Raw genomic sequence first — 21617 nt, 5'->3', positions numbered from 1 at the left:
TTTGACCCCTGGTGGGGGAACTAAATCCCATATGCCACAGTTAAAGATCTGCCTACCACAATCAAAGATCCCACATGCTGCAACTGAGACTTAGCACAGCCAAATAAATAAATATTTTTAAAAAGAAAAATGTCCAAGAGGGAGGGGACATACGTATACCTATGGCTGATTCATGTTGATGTTTGGTAGAAACCAACACAATTCTGTAAAACAATTATCCTTCAGTTTAAAAAACTTCATTTTAAAAAATGCTTTGTAAAAGTGGAAAAAAGGAAGTTGGCTGGCTATCTTTGCTGTGCCCCTCACTACCTCAGCCCTTTGTTCTCAATAAAATCTCTATTCTTAAAAGAAAAGAAAAGAAAAGGAAAAAATGGCTCCTGCCATATTAGCAAACAAAGGATGCCCTCAACCACAGCAGTTGCCCCAATAGTGAGCCCTGAGGGGACTCAGGATGGGAAAGAACAGGATACTGGCCCTAGATAGCTAAGGTGCATATCAAATGAATGATTTCAATGAGCCTAGATTCTTGCATCTTCCCACACAGGAAATTCCTGGAGTAGGAAATGTCAACCCACTCCAGTACTCTTGCCTGGAAAATTCCATGAACAGAGGAGCCTGGCAGGTTATAGTCCATGGGGTCGCACAGAGTCAGACACAACTGAGCATGCACACATAGACACAGGAAAAGCACTAAATTCATTAACTTGAGATGTCTGGGTTTTCTTTAAATAATGGTGAGAGGCTTTTGATGTTCCAACTATCTGGTCTTTGTTGCAAAACTACTATAAAACCCAGTTCTTCCCATAACTCTTCAGAACCATCCCTTAGAGCTATCTGAGAGTCTGCCTCCCAGGCTTAAGTTCTCAGAAAGTTCCTTGAATAAATTACAAATCTCAACTTTTAGGTTGTGTGCCAGGAGCCAGCATGAGGAACTCCGCCCTTGGCAAAGGTCATGAGGAAGGAGGCTCGGCATACACAAAGGCAGGATCAAGCCTCGGGAAACCCCCTGTTCCCGAGCATCTACCCTCAAAACCAGAGTCTGTTTATGCTTTCACCTATACCTCTGACTTTACGGAGGGCTCTCCCCCATCACCATTTCTCTCGGAGAAGGAGTTAACTTGCAGCTCCAGTTAATAAAAATTCCTGGGTGTGACAAGAGCGTTTCAACTTACAAACTCCTCTGAAGGTTCTCTAGCCTGCCTGATCAGGTTCGTCCGGCCACATGTGATTGTTTACAGCCTCCCAACCGTGAGAGGCATGAGATGCTTTAAAACTTTCTATATACAGACTCTTTTGAAAAGTTAGAAAATTATTAGTATAGTATAGTGGGTTGATTAGGAATTATATTGGTGAAGGGTTTTTCATTTATTGTGCCAATAATTACTGCTAATTCCCTGCCCTGGGTGTGACAACGGTGTCTCAGGTCAAACCTCTCTGCTGACAGACTAGCTTATGTGACAACCTCTCAACCATAAACAGCACAGAGAGTTTGGAGTATTTTGAAAGTCTTAATTAGCATAGGGCTTTTCTCATTGTTGAGTCAATGATTGCCGCCAGGCCTCCATATCCTTAGGCACCTGGGAATATATTAATGTATTTAGAATATAGAAAAGGAAATATAGTAGTTTTTGATGTTAGCAATACTAGACTTTTCGAGTTAATGAATTTTCTCTTTTGTTATAGATCACTGTACTTTGTTATAAATCACTGTGTCCTTGCTATGTAAAAATGTAACTTTATCACTATCTTAAGACTAAATAGATCTTAAGGAGAATACTGGTGAAGGGTTTTCATTTGTTGAGCCAATATTTGCTGCTAAATCTCCATATTCCTTGCCCTTATAATGAATATAACTAGCATATAGGAGAAGTAAGTATTAACCTTTAAGATTAATCATGTTAAACCTTAGACTAAGTAAATTCCTTTCTTGATTGTAACCCACTACACCTTCACCCTATAGGAATGCAACTTTATTTGGAGGGTGGCACCTGGTTTAAGAAAAAAATCACCCCTGGAAAAAACAAGTTTTCTGGTTGACTGACCGTTATCAGAAAGGGCCATAAAATGTCAGCAGGCCTCATGGCCAGAAGATGATGTAAAACCCATAAGACCTTTGTATAATTTTATATGAAGCACCTGATTGTGACAAGGGTCAGGTCTGCTGACTCCCACATGACTCTGTATTCATCCCTATGTATAACAAAAAGTATATAAGCAAACCTGAAAAATAAAGAAATCAGATCAGTTTCTGGAAAGACTGATTCCCCTGTGTCGTTTCTTTCTTGCTCCCCATTTTTGTGGCTGAATTCCCATCTGGTACGTGGGTATTCACCAAGCCTACTAATTCTGCCTGGGCTTCTAAGATTGGACTGGAGAGGCCTCAGTGCCTCCTCTCCTTCGGGAGAACGGAAAGATGCCTGTGGCCTACGTAGGTGGTGATTGGTATTCCATGTAAACCAAGTTATTCAGCCTCCTTTTCTCCACTAATTTTCCTACTACATTATCCGTTTCTAATCTCTCTATATATCTGTAATTAAATAAGTTTTTTCCTAGGATGCCTACTCTGTCTCCCCTTCGAATTATCCTGGATCCACTGGGGCTGGACCCCGGCAGTTGTGTGTGTGTGTGTTTTTTTTTTTTTTTTTATCCAACAGAGCCTAGGTCCTGCTGACTGCAAAGTCTGTGCCTTTGTTCACCTTTCTCTTAGAGGCTGGCATGTAGGAGATACCAATAAACATCATTTGAATAAGTAAATTTACACCATGGCTTTTCTTAAAATTCCTTCCCTCCATCTCTGATAAAATCCCTCCAAACCTCTCAAGGCCCAGTTGAAATGTAGCCTCTTCCATGTAGCATTGGGTAATTTTGTGTCCCCTCTCAATCCAGCAGATGTGGTCACTCCTGTGGCCATGGAGTGAGTAAGGGAGAGACAGGGAGAAGCATTCATGCTGGAGTGCAGAGGATTGTTGGGTCCTTTGGGATGGGACAGAGCTGGACTAGCAGGTGAATTCTGAGTTTTGCAAATGGAGATTTTTGGCTCTTGAGTTTGTCTATTGGAGTTAGTGTTGCTACAGGAGATTTTACCTGATTAAATCTATGACTTAATAACCCATCCTGAATCCTACTGTTAGGTAGTTAGAATAGGAAAAAGGAGTCCAGAATGGCAGTGGCTAAAAGACAAAGAAGGGGGGTGGTCCTAAGATGGCAGAGGAATAGGACGGGGAGACCACTTTCTCTCCCATAAATTCACTGAAAGACTATTTGAACACCGAGAAAATTGCAAAAAACAACTTCTGAGTGCTGGCAGAGGACATTAAACACCCAGAAAGGCAGCCCATTGTCTTCGAAAGGAGGTAGGACAAAATATAAAAAATAAAAAGAGAGACAAAAGAGGTAGGGACAGACATTCGTCCCAGGAAGGGAGTCTTAAAAAAGAGAGACATTTCCAAACACCAGGAAACACTCTCTCTGGCGGGTCTGTGGCGAGCCTTGGAATCTCAGAGGGCAAAATAACTGGGAGGAAAAATAAATAAATAATTAAAACCCATAGATTGCATCCTTAACAGCAAGCAGGGGCTGGACAGGGAGGCGCGGGCTGCATTGCTTAGGGTAGGACCAGGCCTGAATGCCCTGAGGGCAATCTGAGGGAACCAGCTTGAGATAGCAACCCAGACTGTGGGATAGCTATCCCATGAAAAGCCCTAACCTAAGACACTGCCAGGCCCGCTCACAGAACAAAGGACTGAGCAGAGCTAGCCGGCTGCAGACGGGCCCATTCCCTAATGGAGACAGGCAGACAAGGGCAGCCAGAGCCGGAAGGGGGCAATCTCGGCCCCAGAGAGGCATCCTGTACCAAACTGCAAGCAGACTGTTGCTAACCAAGACTTCTTGGGATTCTGGACGGTCGACATCCATCGGGAAGGTTGCAGCCAGAGATCAGCTCCTCAGAAGAGACACATGGCACACCTGAGAAGGCACACCCTTGTACACCCAGACAGGGGAGGTGATAAGACACAACCTTCAACTGGGGGCGACTGCGCTCACCAAGCACCTGGTCACCTGAGCAGCTTGGACCTGGGACGGGCACAAAATGCAGGCCCAAGTCTGCGCCTTTGTAGAGTACCCAAGAACCTGAAATTGAGTGGCTTAGACCTGGGGAACGCATGCAACCCAGGGCCCACATCAGACAGTTTCCAGCAGAGCAACCTAGAGCCTGAGCAGTGTAGACTTGGAAAGCACACACGTCGTGAGCGGGGGCAAACCCACTGTGGCCGAGACACTGAGAGCACACGCCAGTGATATTTGTTTGCAGTGTTCCTCCCTCCCCACAGCACGACTGAACAAGTGAGCCTAAAAGTGTCCACCACCACCCCCTTTTGTGTCAGGATGGAAATTAGACACTGAAGAGACCAGCAAACAGAAGAAGCTAAAATAAACACAGGGAACCGCTTTGGAAGTGACAGGTACAATAGATTAAAACCCTGTAGTTAGCACCGACTACATAGGAATGGGCATATAGATCTTGAGAAGTATAAGCCGGATCAAGGAACTATAAGAAAATGAACTGACTCCACACTGTCCGCAACAGCTCCAGAGAAAGTCCTAGATATATTTTTACTATTATCATTTTTAATTTAAAAAAATTTTTAGTCCTATATTACTCCTTTAATTTTCATTTTTATAACCTACTATTACCTTGCAAAAAAAGACCCTATTTTTAAAGCAAACTTCATATATATATATATTTTATAATTTTTGTGACTTTGTTTTTTTTTAATACTATATTTTTGAGAGTCTAACCTCTTCTCTAGATTTTTAATTTTTGCTTTTTGGTATTTGTTATCAACTTTATACCTTTAAGACCCCAATCTTCAGTATCCATTTTTACTTGGGAGCAAGATCACTGGCTTGATTGCTCTCTCTCCCTTTTGACTCTCCTTTTCTCCACCAGGTCACCTCTATCTCCTCCCTCCCCCTTTTCTTCTCTACCCAACTCTGAGAATCTCTTTGTGTGTTCTGGGCTGTGGAGAACACTTAGGGAACTGATTACTGGCTGGATCTGCCTCTCTCCTTTTGATTCCCCCTTTTATCCTCCTGGTCACCTTTATCTCCCTCCTCCCTCTTCTCTTCTCCATGTAACTCTGTGAATCCCTCTGGGTGTCCCTCACTGTGGAGAAACTTTTCATTTTTAACCTAGATGTTTTATCATTGGTGCTGTATAGATGGAAAAGTCTTGAGGCTACTGTAAGAATAAGACTGAAAACCAGAGGCAGGAGGCTTAAGTCCAAATCCTGAAAACACCAGAGAACTCCTGAATCCAGGGAACATTAATCAACAGGAGTTCATCAAATGCCTCCTTAACTACACTGAAACCAAGCACCACCCATGGGCCAACAAGTTTCAGAGCAAGACATACCACACAAATTCTCCAGCAACACAGGAACATAGCCCTGAGCTTCAATATACACGCTGCCCAAAGTCACACCAAACCCACTGACATCTCAAAACTCATTACTGGATGCTTCATTGCACTCCAGAGAGAAGAAATCCAGCTCCACCCACCAGAACACCGACACAAGCTTCCCTAACCAGGAAACCTTGACAAGTCACCCATACAACCCCACCCACAGCGAGGAAACTCCACAATAAAGAAGAACCACAAACTGCCAAAATACAGAAAGGCCACCCCAAACACAGCAATCTAAATAAGATCAAAAGGCAGAGAAATACCTAGCAGGTAAAGGAACAGGATAAATGCCCACCAAACAAAACAAAAGAGGAAGAGATAGGGAATCTACCTGATAAAGAATTCCAAATAATGATAGTGAAAACGATAGAAAATCTTGAAAACAAAATGGAGTTACAGATAAATACCCTGGAGACAAGGATCGAGAGGATGCAAGAAAGGTTTAACAAGGACCTAGAAGAAATAAAAAAGAGTCAATATATAGTGAATAATGCACTAAATGAGATCAAAAACACTCTGGAGGGAACCAATAGTAGAGTAAAGGAGACAGCATAGGATAAGTGAGGGAGAAGAATGGAGAAATAAATGAAGCAGAGAGAAAAAAAGAAAAAAGAATTAAAAGAAATGAGGACAACCTCAGAGACCTCTGAGACAATATGAAACACCCCAACATTCGAATCATAGGAGTCCCTGAAGAAGAAGACAAAAAGAAAGACCATGAGAAAATATTTGAGGAGATAATAGTTGAAAACTTCCCTAAAATGGGGAAGGAAAGAAACACCAAAGTCCAGGAAACACAGAGTCCCAAACAGGATAAACCCAAGGCAAAAACACCCGAAGACATGTATTAATAAAATTAACAAAGATCAAACACAAAGAACAAATATTAAAAGCAGCAAGGGAAAAACAACAAATAACACACAAGGGAAACCCCATAAGGATAACAGCTGATCTTTCAATAGAAACTCTTCAGGCCAGGAGGGAATGGCAGGACATACTTAGAGTGATGAAAGAAAATAACCTACAGCCCAGATTACTGTACCCAGCAAGGATCTCATTCAAAGATGAAGGAGAAATCAAAAGCTTTACAAGCAAGCAAAAGCTGAGAGAATTCAGCACCATCAAACCTGCTCTTCAACAAATGCTAAAGTATCTTCTCTAGACAGGAAACACAGAAAGGGTGTATAAACTCGAACCCAAAACAATACAGTAAATGGCAACGGGATCATACTTATCAATAATTACCTTAAATGTAAATGGGTTGAATGCCCCAACCAAAAGACAAAGACTGCCTGAATGGATACAAAAAGAAGACCCCTATATATGTTGTCTACAAGAGACCCACCTCAAAACAAGAGACACATACAGACTGAAAGTGAAGGGCTGGAAAAAGATATTCCACGCAAATAGAGACCAAAAGAAAGCAGGAGTAGCAATACTCATATCAGATAAAATAGGCTTTGAAATAAATGCCATGAAAAGAGACAAAGAAGGACACTACATAATGATCAAAGGATCAATACAAAAAGAAGATATAACAGTTATAAATATATATGCACCCAATATGGGAGAACCACAATATGTAAGGTAAATGCTAACAAGTATGAAAGGGGAAATTAACAGTAACACAATAATAGTGGGAGATTTTAATACCCCACTCACACCTATGGCTAGATCAACTAAACAGAAAACTAGCAAAGAAACACAAAGTTTAAATGATACAATGGACCAGTTAGACCTAATTGATATCTATAGGACATTTCACCCCAAAACAATGAATTTCACCTTTTTCTCAAGCATGCACGGAACCTTCTCCAGGATAGATCACATCCTGGGCCATAAATCTAGCCTTGGTAAATTCCAAAAAAACTGAAATCATTCCAAGCATCTTTTCTGACCACAATGTAGTAAGATTAGATGTCAATTACAGGAGAAAAACAATAACAAATTCCAACATATGGAGGCTGAACAACACCCTGCTGATTAACCAACAAAACACAGAAGAAATAAAAATAGAGCTATCATGTGGTCCAGCAATCCCACTACTGGATATATATCTAGAGATAACTATAATTTGAAAAGATACATGAACCCCAATATTCATTTCAGCACCACTGACAATAGCCAGAACATGGCAGCAACCTAAATATCCATCAACAGATGAATGAATAAAGAAGATGTGGTATGTATACACAATGGACTATTACTCAGCCATAAAAAAGAATGAAATCATGCCATTTGCTCAACATGGATGAACCTAGAGATTGTCATACCAAGCGAAGTAAGTCAGACAGAGAATGACAAATATCATATGATATCAGTTACATGTGGAACCTAAAAAATAATACAAATGAACTAATTTACAAAACTGAAACAGACTCACAGATTTTGAAAACAAACTTCTGGTTACCAAAGGGGAAAGGAAGGGAGGGATAAATTAGGAGATTGGAATTAACATGTATACACTACTATATACAAAATATATAAGCAACAAGGACCTACTGTATAGCACAGGGAACTCTACTCAATATTCTGTAATAACTTATATGGGAAAAGAATCTGAAAATGGATGCATATATGTATCTTACATATATATATATACATATATATATATATAACTGAATCACTTTGCTGTACCCCTGAAACTGAAAAAATTGTAAATCAACTATATTCCAATAAAGATTTAAAAAAAGAAAAGAATCTGAAAAAGAATGGTTATATGTATAACTGAATCACTTTGCTGTACACCTAAACTGAACACACCATTGTAAATCAACTATACTCCAGTTGAAATTGAAAAAATAAAACACAAAAACTTTTGGTTGTGCCATATAGAATATGAGATCTTAGTTCCCTGACAAGGGATCGAATTCATGTCCCCTGCATTGCAAGGCAGATTCTTAACCACTGGACCACCAGGGAAGTTCAAAATTTTTTTAATAGATAGAATGGAGGTAGGTCAAAGTCCTTAGGTTTTAAGAAGTCAAGAACTGCTAGGCCTACATTTTGGATGAATAAAACAGGTGAACAGTGAAGCCCGTTGAAGACAATGACATGATACTGGTAAAGAAGGCTGTGTGTTAAAAGCTAAAATCCCTGATTTACTTTGAGGACATGACCAGTGTCTATGCATTAGAATATATACATACATACACACATATCTGGGCTTCCCAGGTGGTGCTAGTGGCAAAGAGCCTGCCTGCCAGTGCAGGAGACATAAGAGCCACAGGTTCAGTCCCCGAATTGGGAAGATCCCCTGGATGAGGGCATGGCAACCCACTCCAGTATTCTTGCCTGGAGAATCCCATGGACAGAGGAGCCTGGTGGGCTACAGTCCATAGGATTGCAAAGAGTCAGACATGACTGAAACGACTTAGCACACAAGCACAAGTCCCAACAGTGGGAAACCATGTTGTAAACAAATGTACTGTCATCCAGGCTTTGTTGATGCATTTTCAGAGCACAGGCAGGGTAGATTTACCATTATTGTTATGGGCTCTAGGATTTTTGGTGGTGGTTTAGTCACTAAGTCATGTCCGACTCTTGTGACTCCATGGACCATAGCCTGCCAGGCTCCTCTGTCCATGGGATTCTCTAGGCAAGAATACTGGAGTGGGTTGCCATTACCTTCTATAGGGGATCTTACTGACCCAGAAATTGAACCTGGGTCTCCTGCAAAATCACTGCAGATGGTGACTGCAGCCATGAAACTAAAAGACACTTACTCCTTGGGAGAAAAGTTATGACCAACCTTGACAGCATATTGGAAAGCAGAGACATTACTTTGTCAACAAAGGTCCATCTAGTCAAAGCTATGGTTTTTCCAGTGGTCATGTATGGATGTGAGAGTTGGACTATAAAGAAAGCTGAGCACCGAAAAATTGATGCTTTAGGACTGTGGTGTTGGAGAAGACTCTTCAGAGTCCCTTAGACTGCAAGGAGATCCAACCAGTCCATCCTAAAGGAAATCAGTTCTGAATGTTCATTTGAAGGACTGATGTTGAAGCTGAAACTCCAATGCTTTGGCCACCTGATGTGAAGAGCTGACTCATTGGAAAAGACCCTGATGCTGGGAAAGATTTAAGGTGGGAGGAGAAGGGGATAACAGAGGATGAGATGGTTGGATGGCATCACTGACTCAATGGGCATGAGTTTGAGTAAACTCTGGGAGCTGGTGATGGACAGGGAGGCCTGGTGTGCTGCAGTCCATGGGGTTGCAAAGAGTGGGACAAGACTGAGTGACTGAACTGAACTGAACTACATTACAGGCAGATTCTTTATCGACTGAGCTATGAGGGAAGCCTAAGGTGAAAGTCACTCAGTTATGTCCAACTCTTTGTAACCCCCTGGACTATACAGTCCATAGAATTCTCCAGGCCGGAATACTGAAGTGGGTAGCCTTTCCCTTCTCGAGGGAATCTTCCCAACCCAAGGATCAAACTCAGGTGTCCTGCATTGCAGGTGGATTCTGCACCACAAGAAAAGCCGAAGAATACTGGAGTGGATTGCCATGCCTCCCTCCAGAGGATCTTCCTGACCCAGAAATCGAACCTGTGTCTCTTGCATCTCCTGCATTGCAGGCAGATTCTTTACCAACTGAGCTATGAGGGAAGCCCTCAGGATTTTTGGAATCCTAAAATGAGCATTGGCTTCAGCTTAAAGCCACCAACTGCACTAGCCCCTAATAGGAGTCAGCCTGTTCTTTGAAGATTTGAAGCCAGGTATTGACTTCTCCTTTCTAGCTATGAAAATCCTACATGGCGTCTTCTATCAATAGATGGCTGTTTCATCTACATTGAAAATATATTGTCTTGTATAGCCAGTTTCATTAATTTTCATAGCTAGATTATCTGGATAACTTGCTGCAGGTTCTATATCAGGACTTGTAGCAGCATCTTGCACTTTGATGTTATGGAAACAGCTTCTTTCCCTAAACTTTATGAACCAACCTCTACCAGCTTGAAACTCTTCTGCAGATTCCCCACCTCTCTCAGCCTTCATAGAGTTGAAGAGTTAGAGCCTTGCTGTGGATTAGACTTTGGCTTAAGTAAATATTGTGGCTGTTTTGATCTATCTAGACCACCAAAACTTTCTCCACATCAGTAATAGAGCTGTTTTACTTTCTTATCATTCATGTGTGCATTGGAGTAGCACTTTCTATTCTCTCCAAGAACATTTCCTTTGCATTCGCAACTTGACAACTGTTTGGTGCAAAAGGCTGAGCTTTCAGTTTTTCTCGGCTTTTGACATGTCTCCCTCACTAAGCTTAATTTAACTGTTTCTAGTTTTTGATTTAAAGTGAAAGGCATGCGACTCTTCCTTTCACTTGTACACTTAGAGGACATTGTTGAGTTATTAATTGGCCTAATTTCAAAATTGTTTTGTCTCAGTGAATAGAGAGGCTCAGGAGAGGAAGAGAGGAAGAGAGATGGGTAAATGGCTGGGCAGTGGAGCAGTCAGAACACACACAATGTTTATTGGTTAACTTTGCCATCTTATATGGGCACAGTTCATGGCACCTCAAAACAATTACAGTAGTAACATCAAAGATCATTGATCACAGATCACCATAACAAATACTGGAAAAGTATGAAATTTTGTGAGAATTACCAAAATGTGACATAAAGACACAAAGTGAGCAAATGCACAAAGACATAAAGTTAGCAAAATGATACCAAAAGAAAACTCAACACAGGGTCTCCATAAAGTTTCCATTTGTAAAAAATGCAGTATCTGAGAAGTGCAATAAAACGAGGTATGACTGTATGAGAACACGAGATATGATTGCAGTAAGGCTGCTCTCCCAAACTGCTAAGGTGGTGACAGAGCTGGCCTCTTGGGAACAGTTTCTGTTGTCCTGATTATGAACTCTATAATATTTAGCTTTTGAACTTTTTTTATTTTGCAGGAAAGTGACTTTCTCTAAACCTGCAACGTATCTTAAGCTTTGTATAAAAGTTAATATTTTGTGTAATAATTTTTTATTGTGGTAAATTACACATAGCATAAAGTGTACCATTTTATATATTTGAAAGTGTATAATCTGGTGGTGCTGAGCACAATCATAATGAATGAATGGTTTTAAACAAAAAAAGGCTGGTGGGGCATATTTGTGGTGGTGGCAAAATACAGTGGCAAGGTGCTTCAGACCAAGTACTAGATCTTGAAGCAGCTAGTGGCTCCAGTGTACGTTCTGAGGTGGGTGTACCTACCTTTGTGCTCAGTTGCTCAGTCGTGTCCGACTCTTCAACCCTGTGGACTGTAGCCCACCAGGCTCCTCTGTGCATGGGACTCTCCAGGCAAGAATACTGGAGTGGGGTGCCATTTCCTCCTCCAGGGGATGTTCCCGACCCGGGGCTCGAACCCGCGTCTCCCACATCTCCTGCACTGGCAGGCGGGTTCTTTACCATTAGCGCCACCTAGGAAACCTAGTATTATTATCTATTTTTTTCAGAAAAGGGGGCATGCCTCCTCCCACCCACCATTCTGATGGGGATTAAGGAGTGGCTTGTTGAAAGAGAGTGTGATACATTCACACTAGGGAGTGAACTTTTTTGGGTGGAGGTGGCTAACCATGCAGCTTACAGAATCTTAATTCCTCAGCCATGGCAGTGAAAGCACTGAGTCTTAACCACTGGACCTCCAGAGAAGTCCTGGGAACGAAACTTTCAAGGAAGATTTCCTGGATTGGAAAAGCAAGAAAGAGATAAGTGAGCAAGAGAAACTGAAACAACCATAAACAAAACTGAGAAATGGGTGACGTCTGCTTGTGGTGACCCCCTTTCAAGCCCAAGTCATTACTTCTCTAATTTAGGTTTTTACTGATACACACACAGGCACCCATATTGTCTGCCAGTGCTCTAGAATCTTCCCCTCTTTTGTTCTCATCACTAAAACTCACTTGTTCTATATGTTCTAGACTCTTGGAAACCAATCGTGCCCTAATTTACTAACCTGGGATGAGATGTTAACAGGCTGCTAATAGTTTCTTGTTTTCTCCCTGCACAGCACTTTTATGCACCTTAACTTACAAGAGAGACTGGCTTGTAAAAACTACCATTCTGGGTGGAAGGGATGGGGCAGAAGCGGGAAAGTGTTTGGGCAGAGAAAACTTTCCCATTTTGCACAGGCAACTGCTTACTTAGCCCTTGGATGGAGTGAATCTTGAACAGAAGAAAAGGAAAATGAAGTAAAATAGGCAGGTCCTTCCCAATAAAAACTTTGATGCCCTCAAAGTGCTAGTGAAAGTGAAAGTGTTAGTGGCTCAGCGAGTACAACTCTGCAACCCCATGGACTGGAGCCCACCAGCTCCTCTGCTCATGGGATTTCCCAGGCAAGAATACTGGAGTCAGTCACCATTCCCTTCTCCAGGGGATCTTCCTGACCCAGGGACTGAACCTGCATGTCTTGCTTTGCAGGTAGATTCTTTATTCTCTGCGCCACCACAACCACAAAGTTGCAGCCATCTCCTTTCCAATTCACACTCATTATCACTCACTGACATTACCTTTTCTGATCCTCTATCTTTCTAGGTTTTCCCAACCCTTGCTTGGGCTTCCCGGGTAGCTCAGCTGGTAAAGAATCTGCCTGTAATGCGGGAGACCTGGGTTCAGTCCCTGGGATGGGAAGATACCCTGGAGGAGGGGATGGCAAGCCACTCCAGTATTCCTCCCTGGAGAATTCCCATGGACAGAGGAGCCTGGCGGATTACAGTTCAGGGGGTCACAAAGAGTCAGACATGACTGAGCGACTAAGCACAGAACAGCAGCAAGCCCTGCTTGCCTCAGATCCAGTCTGTTGCCACCTGCATTTGCCACCTACTTGTTTTTAGATAAAAGAACTGCCCACTGCTTATCTAGCATGACATTAGGTACTGATGGGTTGCTTTCCAGGCCAGCCTTAAATGAATGGCAGAGAAAGTGGTGTGCTAAGGCAGAAATGTGTTGGTAAAGTTTTAACTGATGGCTTAGATGGTCAAGAATCCACCTGCAATGCAGGAGACCCAGGTTTGATACCTGCGTTGGGAAAATCCCCTGGAGAAGAAATGGCTGCCCACTCCAGCCAGTATTCTTGCCTGGAGAATTCCATGGACAGAGGTGTCTGGCAGGCTACAGTCCATGGGGTCCCACAGAATTGGACATGACTGAGCGACTAACACTCTAAAGTTTTAACAATCAGCTCTCTGAAGGAGGGGGAGGAGAGGAGGGTGATCCCTAATTTGTAGCATTTGCCGATTTCTGTGTTGTAAACACACCCACTATGACCAATTTTAAGTTACCAAGGCGATGCAAAGCAGAACACCATTATTTAAATTTCCACTATACAAATACAACAGATGTGAATTACCTCAAGAGCACAGATGATGATGCGATACAAATAATTAGGAAGTCATGTTCTACAACATTTCTTATCTTTATTAAAATTTATTTAATTTGAAGCTTTATATCATGTGGTTTTTAAAAATGGCTTTAACAACTGACTTGAAAAATTCCTGAAAATGTAACCATCAACTTTCACCAGTCAGTATGAGCCAATTCTGGCACATCAGTGAAAGAACCCCGGAAGTCACTCCTTTTCATCTTGCACGTCTCCTTCCCACTCGTCTACCACAAAGGACTGGAAACAAACCATTTGCAATGTACTCCTTTGATCTGAACTCTGCCTTTAGTGTACTAAAATGAGCAAGACCAGGAATAAGGACACAAGTTCTAATCCCAGTCTTAACATGAATTGGCTGTGACCTTGACCTCTTTGGATTCCAAGCTCCTTATCCATAGAATAAGGGGCTTAGACAATTGGTGTTCTTAAACGACTCTTTCAGACACATTTGTGTGTGTGTGTGTGTGAGTGTTTACAACTCTGTTGAGGTGCAATTCACATAAAATAAACTAGATATATTTTAAAGAGTATAATTTGATGAGTTTTGTCGGAAATAATCACCACAAATAAGAGAAAGAGAACATCCATCACACCCAGATGTTCTCTTGTGCACCCTTATGTATCCCTGCCTCTCAACTGTCACTAGGTACCAGTAATCTTTTGTCACTATAGAATACTTTGAATTTTCTATAATTTTATAAAAATGGAATCATACAGTATATATGTATTATGCTCTTTTTTTTCTGCTTACTTTGGATTAAATTTGATCTTCTTTTTCTAGTTTTTTGTTACAGAACCTGAGGTTATTGATTTAAGAGCTTTTCTAAAATAATGGTTCAGTGCTATAAACTTCCTTCTAAGTACTGCATTAGCTATATCCCACAAATTTGTATGTCTGTTTTCACTTTCATTCTTTTTAAAACACTAACTTCCCTTGAGACTCACTCTTGAGCCATGGATTATTTACAAGTGTGTAAATTTTTCCAAATATTTGGAAGATTTTCCATACATCTTGCTTTTACTGACTTTTAATTTAACTCCATTGTGGTCAGAGAATACATTTTATATTACTTAAATCCTTTAATATTGAGAGTTGTTATATGCTCCAGATATGGTAAATATTCAATGTGCATTTAGAAAGAAAGTTTTCTATTGCTGTTGGGTTGAGTGTTGTACAGGTGTCAATTAAGTCAAATATATCGCTATTCAAATTTTCTATTTTCTTTTTGGTCTATCCATTATTGATAATGGCACCCCACTCCAGAACTCTTGCCTGGAAAATCCCATGGATGGAGGAGCCTGGTAGGCTGCAGTCCATGGGGTCGCTAAGAGTCGGACACAGCTGAGCAACTTCACTTTCACTTTTCACTTTCATGCATTGGAGCAGGAAATGGCAACCCACTCCAGTGTTCTTGCCTGGAGAATCCCAGGGATGGGGGAGCCGGTGGGCTTCTATCTATGGGGTTGCTCAGAGTCGGACACGACTGAAGTGACTTAGCAGCATTATTGATAAAATTATGGATTTGTCTCTCCTTGTTAAGTCAGTTTTTCTTCATGTATTTTGAATTTGTTATTAAAGTGCACATATATTTAGGGTTATTATGTCCTTATGATCAATTAGCCACTTTATTATGAAATAGCCCTCTTTATCTCTCTTTACATTCTTTCCTTTGCAATCTACTTTCTCTGATAATAAGTCATTCTAGCTTTTTAAAAATTAGAGTTAACATAGTGTATCTTTCTCTAGCTTGTATGCTTAACCTATTTGTGTTTTCATATTTAAAGTGGACTATCTATGAGCAGCATATGGCTGAGTCTTTAATTTTTTTTTCCATTCTACCAGTCTCAGCCTTTAAATTGGGTTGCTATAAAACCACTGACTTTAATATGACTCCTGATACAGTTCTGTTCAAAACTGCCATCTTGCTACTTTTTATTTGTCCCAACTCTGCCTGTTATCCAATGTGTGGAAATGGTTGTTTCCCATAATTTGCCCACTTTTGGAGTTGTTCATGTGAGAGGGCAAATCCATTCATTGTTACTTCATTATTGCTGGAAGTCAAAGTCCTCTATGTTATGTTTTTCATACTGATTTGTTATTTATATTTGGGTATTTGTTATTATATATGGATATTGATCTTATCTTTGTACATGTGCCAAATATGTTCCTCCAGTTTATCAATAGTCTTTCAACTCTCTTTATGGTGATTTTTCCATGAAGCAATTTTTAATTTTGATATTATCAAATATTTCTCTTCCTTTGGGTTTTTATGTCATGTTTATAGATGCCCTATATTATCTTCTAAACTGTCATGGTTTAAAAGAAGAAAAATAACTTCTCAATATGAATGAGTTTTATTTTTAACATCAAGTTTATTAATTATAAAAGTAATACATGCACATGGTAAAAATCTAGTAAAACAGACTACTAAAGATAAAAATAAACAGTTCCTTTCCTGTTCTCCCAATGCCCCTGCTTGCCAACTTCCTCTTGCCAAAAGTAACTCTTATTAACAATTTCTCATCTATATCTTTCCTTACAGATTCTGGACACATACATACACATGCATATTTATCCTTTTTGTACACAAACAGGATACACACATGTGAGTGCATGTGCACACACACACAGGATTGTGCAAAGTTTTCATTTAACATTATATTTTTGAGTTCTTAATGTGACTGAGTTTTATCAGATATTTGCCAGACTGACAGAGGGACCAGAGCAATCAGAGAACACGGTAAGGAAAGTGCACAGCAAAAGGCAGATTCATCTCTGCAAAGCCAACACTTAGCAAAAAAAAAACGCCTTGCACAGAATAAATCCTCAATAAATGTGTTAAACAACTAAAAGGAAAGAAGAACTTGAGAAAACTGGAAACAAATTGCTATCTTGACCATTCTCAGGCCAGACCGGGTCTCCTAACTGAGAGTCACCACCTCTGAGGGCAACAGGGAATAGTACTCAACGATAGATGAGGACACGGAGTGGCTAGACCTCTTGCCTGCAATCGCTTTCCACTGTGTGTCTCCTTCCCCACTAGATTTACCACCTTCAGCACACACATTTAGTTCAAATGCACAGTTCACACTAACTACACAGCAAGAAAATCTGGGAGCTCAAAGACTACACATATCAGCTATATGACAGGTACAGGCTCATACAAACAGCTACCATTAATCAGTACCTACTGTGGGGTAGGCATCAGGCTGGAAACAACAGCCCTGCAAGGTTAATGTCAATCTACTCCCATTTTATAGATTAGAAAACTTAAGGCTCCAAGAATCCCAGTGACTTATTCAGGGTCACACAGCTAGCAAGCAGCCTCCAGAGACAGCTCTACACCTTAATCAAGTAAGCCTATTTTTCTGTCAGTCTCACAGACTCTGTGATATTTTCCTTGCCTGGCATTCCCTTTCTCCATTTGTCTCATCTGGTGTTTTGTGGAAGCCAGGCAGAGATAGAAACATGTGGTTGTGGATCCATCCTAGGCTATGGAATATGTTGTGAGGGATGAGAGGTGTCAGTCATAAGCGCCCATGAAGAAGGACACACACGTGGGGTATGTCTTGAAAGTTCAGAAGGAGAACGGAAACTGGGTACTGGAGAACACCTTCAGAAGCCTAAGATATGAATATCATGGCAGCACAAGAAACTCTAACACAAATATTCCCCTCTTCCTAAGTGCTTTTGGTGAGCTGCTCATGAACATGGCCCTTTCGTCTGCAGTCTCACATCTGCTGGCCAGTATAATCCTTTCATTCTCAAGGCCCACATTAAGTCTTACCTCTATGAAGCCTTTCCCTATTGATCTACTCATTCCTCTTACTTTCTTTTGTGAATTACAGTTTTACTTAAAATCAGCACCATAATATATAACATGTGTTTGTTTGTACACCCTCTTGTCCTTTAATCATTTCAGGTATTTTGTCTCTTTACGTGGACTCCTTCATGGTTATTATTTTTTTTTCCTATTGTTTCCCTGTCTGGTCTAAGTTTTGGGAATCCTGGTTGGAGGCTAGTCCCAACTCTCCCACTAATGAGCTGTGTGACTTGGAGCTCGTCACACCTTCTCTGAGCCTTATTTTCCCACCTGAGGTTTTTGTAAAAACAGTAAACATTGTAACACAATATATTGATGTAAGGAATTATTGCTGAAGATATTTCAACTAAGGTGCTTCCTTTCATCTTTTACATTCTATTTAGTGGATGGTTCTACATAAGAAATAGCAATCACTGCTGCTTGTTTCACACTAGCATCCTCAGCAAAGGTTCCGAGCAAGAATACTGCACAACTGTTAGAGACGGTGCCAGAGAGAGAGGAGGTCTCTATGCAGCTGATTCAGGGACTCTCCTTGGAAACTACCAGGTGATTCCAGGCTTGCTCATGTTTAAAGCTTCTATTTTTCTGAATGTTTCTTCGTGTAAATGATCTGTGTCAACGCTATGAAAAACAAAAAGAATCTTGTGTCATGTCAAGCCGACAGATGCCTTTAGTACCTTTCCTAGTCTTTTAAGGATAAGATTCCCATTCACATTTGTGTCACATCACCACTCAGTTACTTCACCCACCCTGGTATCTACCTCCTCCCTTAGTCTTAGCTCTTCTTAGATCTGAGAAAAGAAAATTCTTAACTTCCTCCTGAACTCTCACTTCTATCCCTCGCTTGCCTTTGCTGAAGGTCCTGTATCTATAACCTCTCTCTCTATGAGCTCTTTTCTCTCAGCCTACAAACTGGCCTATCCTAAAAAAAAAAAAAAAAAAAAGATAAAGAGAACAACTCCACCCTCTGCCAGCAGCTACGACCCCACATTTCCTCTCCTATTCACAAAGATCTGGAAAAAGCAGTCTCTACACCTTCTCTACTTCCTTATCTCCCATCTTCTCAAGTCACTGCAAGCTGATTTCCGACCCCATCACACCACTAAAATAGCCCTTAACAAGGTCATCTATGGCCTCTTAATTGCTAAATCCAAAGGACACTTTTCAGTACTCATCATTTTGCATTTGACACTGCTGAGCAATTCTTCCTTGAAACTCACTTTTACCAAAGCTTCCAGGACACCTTTCTCTCTTGGTTTTCTCTATGGGTTTTCCTTTCCATGTGGTGGTTGCTTAGTCACTAAGTCATGTCCGACTCTTTTGACCCCATGGACTGACTGTTTCCTTTCCATACTCACCTCTTAAAAGTTGGTATTGTCCAGGGCTAATTCCCCAGGGATGTTTCTCAGCAGTGCTTCTCTTCTCACTGTCTCTAGAGGAATCTCATCCACTGATATGGCTTCAGCTGTCACCTCCAGGGAATAATCCTATACCCAACTGCCTACCTACTAGAAAACTCCCCACGATGTCCTACAGGCAATTCAAACGCCACAGGCATATCCCCGATTAAAACCTACTGACTGTAAAAGAAGGTATAAACTCTTTCAAGAGTGTAGCGAGTTACAGATTTTAGTTTTTAATGGATAGAAGCTAATCTTTATCTAGCAAAGGCAAATGAGTAGCTCTGCTAGTTATGCAACTGTAGAGTAAGTAAACATTTAATGCCATGGAAGTGTATCAAGACATTTAGAATTTTTTGAATGACTTAGCAAAAGCTGTCTTACCTCCTGACATGCACAACTCACTGCTGGAGGAGAGGTAGGCCAATATGCTTAGGAAGCCTGGAGGTCTCCTGAGACTAATGAGACCACCTACTCTGAACCACTTCTTTCCAAAGTTAGAATTAAGAACATGTGTCAGGATGATTTGGGGGGCCTTTATACAAGGCCCAGTGCCTGGGAAAGGCACTAAGGCACCAAAAATAAAATATCTTGAAGAAAGAAGAGGGCTTAAGTGGGGCTCCTGCCTCAACTCATGGGCTTACATTTTTGTGGGCAAGGCCTGGCTTCACACATATATACTTGTGGCTGATACAAGGAGCTCTTCTAGACCCAGACCTTCTGACACATATGGTATTTTAGAGAATGATGACTGCACATTTGGGTGAAGACTAAAATATATGTAAGCTAGGAGTCCAGATATATGGCACTGCAGGGCTGGGAGGGATCCACTTCAGTCAGAGCATCACTGTTCAGTCACCAGGCTTCTGTGGGATTGGGAAGGATCAGTCCTCAAGATGAGCACCACGTGGCAGTAAGAAAGAGCACCAGCAGTGGACTGATTTTCCAACCAGCTTTGGGAGCAAAAGTGGCTCCATTTTCAGGACCAGTTTTGGAAAGGTGAGGGAAGGCCCTCAAATCTCCTACACTCAGATATGTGAGAAAGAAGAGTGACAGCTGAATCTGTACCCAGAGTCCTATAAACACATCTTACTAATCACACATGGAATACAAAGCCTTGCTTACACCCTCAGTTTCATTTCTTGACACATTCTGCTTTGCACTTTATGTTCCCATAATAGCAAACTTCCTAGACATTTCCCACCTGTATTCCTATCAAGTACTATAAAATATGCTGTTTATTGTCTACCTTTGCTCATGCTAGCTCCTGAGTATAGACTTACCCTTCTCCATAGTTACCCCCATTTCCCTGGCTATAGTCCTGAGCCTCCTGAGCTGGGTGAGTTGTCCCCTGCCACGGTTCCCTTAAGATCTCGTAATTACCCTATTGCATTCATCACTTCATCTGTCTGTCTCTACCACTAAGTCTACGGTCCCAGAAGAGTACAAATCAAGTCTCAAGTTATTCATTCTTGTCTCCTAGCACCTGGCACATTTGCCTAGCACATAGTAGACATTCAGCAAATGTTTGCAGAATGAGTGAAGGTAAGCATGGTAACTCTGAGGCTACAACCTCTTTTTTTCCCCTTGATCTTCTGAATGTCTAGACACCTAGTCTATATTGAACACATCATTAACTGTCTCCTTGTCTTGCCCTCAGATGCTCAAAATTAATAGCTGGCTTCCTATATGTTTTTACTAAATGCAAAGGACTGAGCTAAAAATGTTTACAGGGGAAAATACAATGAGAAATAAATTCAGACCTCACACTCAAGCAGTTCTTAGAAAGCAAACTTTTTCATTCAGCTTTTACCATTTCCAGACAGGACTCCCCTTTTAAGAGGCTCTCCTGGACTTATCCCCTATCTAGCCTACCACATTAAATGATCAACAGTTTCCTCTCACCTTACTTGGGTAAGTATATATTTCTACTGATTTCAGTGTTGTCTGTCTATATACACTCTAATGTTTAAAATTTGAGGTCAGTGTATGGTGTGTATTCTGTTAACGTGTATCCTTTATTTTGTATTTTGAGCTATTACTACACACTGCTATCAACTTATAATAGATTGACAAGTTATAAGGGTTTGAAGGTTGGCCTGAAAACACAGTGGAAGTAGATTGGTTAAGACAAAGGGTGAGAGAGACAGGAAACAGTGCAACAATTTACAATAATAATAATAATAAAAATAACAGCATGTACCATCTCAAAATAATTTATCCATGATATCATTTAGGACCTCTGCTGAAGCTTACATACTATAGAGTGTTACCACATTAAATTAAAGAAACATTAGGATTGATTGTTGAGTTTATTTCAAATTGCTGACAATATAGAGTCCAGTCACCTTTTTCTGAGAAAGACATCATGGAGGTCCCTAAACCCCTGGGGTTTATTATGTTGTGAATAAATACTCTGGAGTCAAATAGACTTCACTTTACTAGTAGAGAACTAGCTTCTATTTCAGCCAAACTTGCAATCAGGGCTTTATGCTGTTTTCATTTATGTTTCAATCCATCAAGTTGGCTTTGGAATGTGGAATTTTT

Source organism: Oryx dammah, unplaced genomic scaffold (assembly GCF_014754425.2).
Source record: "Oryx dammah isolate SB20612 unplaced genomic scaffold, SCBI_Odam_1.1 HiC_scaffold_23, whole genome shotgun sequence".
In the NCBI taxonomy this organism is placed as follows: Eukaryota; Metazoa; Chordata; class Mammalia; order Artiodactyla; family Bovidae; genus Oryx; species Oryx dammah.
This window is presented reverse-complemented; position numbering follows the sequence as displayed.